Here is a 6,493-nt window from a genome sequence, read left to right on the forward strand (position 1 = left end):
AAGTAAAATATAATATTGATGTAAGATTATGATATATTCTTTCCAGATGGTAAATTCACTGGGATTAAAATCCTTGGGGATATTCAAGTTTATGTATATATCTCAAACTATATTAAGCATGTGTAGCAGCAGAGGCAAATGAATTTCAAACATATATATTCTCCATGTGACCTAATTATCAATAGAAATAGAATGGCAGATCTTTACAGAAGATGTAAAATTTCTGGGCCTTTGCCAGTCTTCTATTGTTTAAGGAGTATAAGAAATAAAGCCATAGTTTAAATGGAGAATTCTTCTCTATTGCCTGTAAGAGGCCAAGGGGAAATGCATACCTCATTAGTGCATAATGCCAGTAGTCATACTGCAAATCTTTTGTATAGATAATAGCACTGATTTCATAGGTATTTGTGAATTAATACATATATAACACTTAAGAAGGAGCTTCTCTGGTAGCTCAGTTGGTAAAGTATCTGCCTGCAATGCAGGAGACCCCGGTTCAATTCTTGGTTTGGGAAGATCCACTGGAGAAGGGTTAGGCTACCCACTCCAGTATTCTTGGGCTTCCCTGGTGGCTCAGATGGTAAAGAATCCCCCTGCAATGTGGGTGATCTGAGTTCATTCCCTGGGTTGGGAAGATCCCCTGGAGAAGGGAACAGCTACCCACTCCAGTATTTAGCCTGGAGAATTCCTTGGACAGAGGTGCCTGGCAGTCCATGGGCTCAGAGTTGGACACGACTGAGAGACTTTCACACACACACTAACACTTTAGAGTTATTCCTGACACATGAATACATTTATTCCTATATTAATGCTTTTATTACTGTTCCAGTATGTTATTACTTCTGAGTTCTACAAATTTATTGTGGACACCATAGAGCTTTATTTCTTATTCAAAACAACTGTATTTATATATACAACAGTGATCATTTAGAGTCTTATCAGCCCTTGATTGTGAGATGATAATAGGGACGTATTTAACTTACTTTTGGAATGGATAATACATGAACATAAAATCTTAAAAATATTAAAGTGACTATGTAGTGAAAAGTAAATCCTTTCCTTTTAAAAATAGTTTAGTTAGTTTTTGGCTATAATGGATCTCTGTTGCTGTGTGGGCTTTTCTCTAGTTGCCGCGAGCTGGGACTACTCTAGGTCTGGTTTGAGGGCTTTTCGTTGCTGTGGCTTCTCTTATTGCGGAGCGTGGGCTCTAGGGCACTCAGGCTTCAGCAGTTGTGATGTGTGGGCTCAGGACTTGTGACCCCCGGGCTCTGGAGCACAGGCTCAGTAGTTGTGGCACATAGGTTTAATTGCTCTATGGCATGTGGGATCTTCCTGGATCAGGAATCAAACCCGTGTCTACTGCACTGACAGGCAGATTCTGAGTCACCAGGGAAGCCCCCTTTTTGCTTTCTTTTACTCCAGTCGCCCCATTCCTCTTCCTATATCTGTGTGTTATATATATATGAATTATTGGTTCATCTTTGAAAGATTTTATGTATATACAGGTTCGTGCACACACAGTCTTTTAAATACAGAACTGGTTGCATGCAATACACCTGTACTTCACCCTGAGCATATAAATAGATACTATATCTTTGAGATTGTTCCATATAAAGTTACTTTATCTTTTTTTAAAAATTAACTTTTATTGGAATATAGTTGCTTTACAGCGTTGTGTTAATTTCTAATATACAGCAAGGTGAATCAGAAATATGGAATGCTTCCTGTATTTGTGGGTCATCTTTGTGCAAGAGCCATGCTAATTTCTGTACTGTTGCAATTTTAGTATAGATGCTATAGAAGCTGAACATTTGAGCTGCCTTGTCTTTGTAAATAACTTTTAATTTTAGAAGAATGTTAGTTACACTAACTGAAAAGTTGCAAAGATACAGAGTTCCTATATACTCCACAGTAGAGTTCCTCTACTCTAGCATCTTATGGAGCTGGGGGGTACATATGTCAAAACTAAGGAACTGGCTTTGTTCAGTTCAGTTGCTTAGTCATGTCCAACTCTCTGCAACCCCATGGACTGCAGCACGCCAGGCTTCCCTGTCCATCACTAACTCCTGGAGCCTGTTAAACTCATGTCCATTGAGTCAGTGATCTCATCCAACCATCTCATCCTCTGTCATCCCTTTCTCCTTCTGCCTTCAATCTTTCCCAGCATCAAGGCCTTTTCCAGTGAGTCAGTTCTTTGCATCAGGTGGCCAAAGTATTGGAGCTTCAGCTTCAGCATCAGTCCTTCCAATGAATATTCAGGGCTGATTTTCTTTAGGATTGACTGGTTTGATCTCCTTGCAGTCCAAGGGACTCTCAAGAGTCTTCTCCAACACCACAGTTCAAAACCATCAATTCTTTAGCACTCAGCTTTCTTTATGGAAGGAAACTGGCATTGTTACTTTATTATTAACTAAATTCTGCACTCTGTTCAGATTTCTCTCGTTTTGCCCTCATGTCCATTTTTCTGTTTCTGGATCCATGTTATACTCAGTCATCATGTCTTTTACAGCCTCCCCTAGCCTGCAGCAGCTTCTCAGATTTTCCTTGTTTTTAACAACTTAGTTTTGAGGAATGCTGGTTAGGTAGTTTTTGGAATGCCTCTCTGTTATTGAATTTGTCTTGCATTTTTCTCATGGTTAGATTGGAGTTACGGGCTTGAGGGGAGCGTTACCACAGAGCGGAAGTGCCCTTCTGATCACCAATATCCATAGTATATGCTACAGACATGGCTTATCAGTGATGATACCTACCTCAGTCACCCGAACAAGGTAGTGTCTGCCGGGTTATGCACTGTGAAGTTACTTTTTCCTTTCTTTTCATATTTCACTTTTTGGAAACAAGTTGCTAGGTGCAGCCCACACTTGAGTCAGCCGAAAGCCCACTTTCTTGGGAGGAGGATGGTGTGTGTGTGTGTTTAATGACTCTGTAATAGTCCCTGGGACTTTACTTGGCATGTGAAAGTCCATTTTCGCCTTTTTCTTCATTCTCTCCAAAATAAAAATCAGAACTAGAGTTCTAAAAGCTACCTGCCCAAATCTATCCTCTCCTTACATATTTCTTACTTAAGGATACCTCTCTTTAGTTGCCAAGAGACTGCTTTTTGTCTGATTATTTTTCTCTGTCATGCTTGTGCAGAGAGCTTAATTCAAAATAAACAATGCTACATTATTGATTTTGTTGTTATTCATAGACGATAATTGCTAAGCTACTTACCTGACAACAAATTATTTGCTCCAGGTGACCAAATAAGCAGTTCTCCATAGAGCCACATTTTTAAAATTATTAATATCTAGAGATGCTGCTGTCTTAATCACAAGTTGCGTGCGTGCATACTCAGTCATATCCAACTCTTTGCGACCTCATGGACTGCAGCCCACCAGGCTCCTCTGTCCATGGGGTTTTTCAGGCAAGAATGCTGGAGTGGGTTGCCATTTCCTCCTTCGTGGGGCTTCCCAGCCCAGGGACCGAACCTGCATCTCCCATGGTGTCTCCTACATTGTTAGGTGGATTCTTTACCACTGAGCCACCTGGGAAGCCCTATCACAGGTTATGTGTACTTTAAAACTTCAGTGAAGAGTCACATATTTTAAGATTCTTATTCAGTTAGTAGGCATTTACTGAGCTTCTGCTATTTTAGCCATGGTTTGGTCGTGAGTTAAACAAATCAGGGGCTTCCCTGATGACTCAGATGGTAAATAATCCTCCTGCAATGCAGGAGACTCAGGTTCTATCCCTGGGTCAGGAAGAACCCCTGGAAAAGGGAATGACTACCCACTCCAGTATTCTTGCCTGGAGAAGTCCATGGACAGAGGAGCCTGGCGGGCTACAATCCACGGAGTGCAAAGAGTCGGACATGACTGAGCAACTAACACTTTCAACTTTCACTTTACACAAATCAGGTGTCTCATGTAAGGCAGATGATGTTTCAAGGAGGAGATATAGACAATAAACACATTAAAAATTAATGGAAAAGGTCATTTGAGAGAGGGATAAGTGCTTTAAAGAAAATAACCAGGGGGAAGTGCTAGCACATGACTTGGTCATGGTGGTTACATAAGGGCCACTTTGATTTTGTGGCCAGTAAAGTCCTCAGGAGAAGGCGGTTGAATTGAAGACAGAGAATGCAAGGGGACCAGACATTTGAAAAGCTGGAGTTGGGAGGGTCTTGATGAGGTCTAGAAGTAAAAAGAAGGCCAAAATTAGTTTAAATTAGGACAGAGTAGAAGAGAAGGGGGTGTAGAAGTAGACAGGGCTTCATAGTCCGAGTTCCACTTTCAAGGAGGTCTCTGGGTGGTTTTAAGCAGAAAGGTGACATGGTCTGATATCTGTGGTTTAGAAAAACTTTCTAGTTGCTTTGTGGAAAATGGATTATAGGGGAGAGAAGAGGAAGCAAGAATATAGTATGAGTTAGGAGACCACTGTAAGAGTCCAAGTGAGAGATGGATTGTGGCTTGGACTAGCAACAAGATGTACAAAAGTAGATAGATTGGGATAAAGTGGGGGGCATAGAACTGCCAGAATTTGTAGCTTAATTGAAATAAATTTTTAACAGCAGATGTGAATCAACAGGAAAGATAAGATGATGATGTGATATAAACTGTCTCAAATACAGATCATATTTTCATGCAAGTCTTTAAAAGAAGAGTGGTATCGAATATGCACATTAGTGAATTAGGCATAAGTTAGGGAGCCAAGTCCATTATAACCTAATTCACGCGTCAGGAACAAAACAGGAAACTTGCTTACCAAGTTAATGAGCTCTTCATACTTTATCCAATAAGTCTGTCGTAACTACCAAGCCCAGAACCGTAAAGAGATTGTCTTTAGGGGTTAATAACAAACTTTAGAGGGACTTAATCATCCCATTTACTTGATCATTACTTCTCAGGAAGTTATAATTTTAGGAATAATATTTTTGATGTAATGGTTACTGTGAATCACTTTTATGTCATAAAATTATAATGTTTGGCAAAGCAGAACACATTTCAATCATATATTGATTTTAGCTTTGGAATTATGGAGAAAATATTTCATTTTTGTAGCTATTACTTACATGTAAAATGCCTTTTAATAAAGGGTTTTACAGAGCTTTCTTTGGAATAAATAACTAAGTGTAGTCATAGTTTTGACATTTGACTTTTATATCAAATGCAGCAATTCATTTTATGAGGGCTTGGAATTTAATATTATAACATTTGGTTTGTTCTAAATTTTCAACGTATTTTTATCTTTGTTATATGAAGAAAACATTGCTTCATAATGTTTAATAAAAATCGTAAATAAAAACCTCACTAGTTGGCTCAATTTAGTGTCTTGGGGTAAGTAGGCAAGATAGGGATGATTTATTTTTATATTCTAAAAGTAAGGGTTTGCTAAGAAACTGATGAGGTAAAGAGAAGGAAAATATTTGCCTTTTTAATAAACTTTAAAAAATTGAAATATAGTTGATTTACAATAGTTTCAGGTACACAGCAAAGTGATTCATATATAATATATATTTTCAGACTATTTTTCATTATAGATTATCACAAGATACAAATATAGTTAATTATGGTATACAGTAAATCCTTGTTGCTTCTCTATTTTATGTATAGTTAGTTTGTATCCATTAACCCCATGGTGTTGTTCAGTCTCTCTGTTGTGTCTGACTCTTTGTGACCCCATGGACTGCAACATGCCCAGGCTTCCCTGTCCTTCACCATTTTCTAGAGCTTGCTCGAACTCATGTCCATTGAGTTGGTAATGCCATCCAACCATCTCGTCCTCTCTTTTCCCCTTGATCCTGCCTTCTGTCTTTCCCAGAATTGGAGTCTTTTCCAATGAGTTAGCTCTTCGCATCAGGTGGCCAAAGTATTGAGCTTCAGCTTCATCATCAGTCCTTCCAATGAATATTCAGGATTGATTTCCTTTATGATTGACTGGTTTAATCTTCTTGCAGTCCAAGGGACTCTCAAAAGTCTTCTCCAACATCACAGTTCAAAAGCCTCAGTTCTTCAGCACTCAACTTTCTTTACGGTCCAACTCTCACATCCATACATGACTACTGGAAAAACCAAAGCTTTGACTAGACAGACCTTTGTTGGCAAAGTAATATCTCTGCTTTTATTATGCTGTCTAGATTGGTCATAGCTTTTCTTTCAAGTAGCAAGCGTCTTTTAATTTCATGGCTGCAGTCACCACCTGCAGTGATTTTGGGGCCCAAGAAAATAAAGTCTGTCACTGTTTCCATTGTTTCCCCTTCTATTTCCCATGAAGTGATGAGACCAGATGCCATGATCTTAGTGTTTTGAATGTTGAGTTTTAAGCCAGCTTTTCACTCTCTTTCATTTCATCAAGAGGCTCTTCAGTTCCTCTTTGCTTTCTACCATAAGGGTGGTGTCATCTCTATATCTGCGGTTATTGATATTTCTCCCAACATTCTTGATTCCAGCTTGTGCTTCATCCAGCCCAGCATTTTGCATGGTGTTAAATAAGCAGGCTTAGAGAAGAGATA

General features: G+C 39.0%; 1 non-coding gene across 1 annotated transcript; it reads right to left on the reverse strand.

Moving 5' to 3' along the window:
* Positions 1–1,706: 1,706 nt before the first annotated feature.
* Positions 1,707–1,811, reverse strand: LOC138986150 (U6 spliceosomal RNA). Its single transcript, XR_011463050.1, has one exon. It is a non-coding gene; the product is annotated as a U6 spliceosomal RNA (small nuclear RNA).
* Positions 1,812–6,493: the final 4,682 nt, after the last annotated feature.

The sequence above is a fragment of the Bos mutus genome, chromosome 28 (genome assembly GCF_027580195.1).
Source record: "Bos mutus isolate GX-2022 chromosome 28, NWIPB_WYAK_1.1, whole genome shotgun sequence".
NCBI classification, from domain to species: domain Eukaryota; kingdom Metazoa; phylum Chordata; class Mammalia; order Artiodactyla; family Bovidae; genus Bos; species Bos mutus.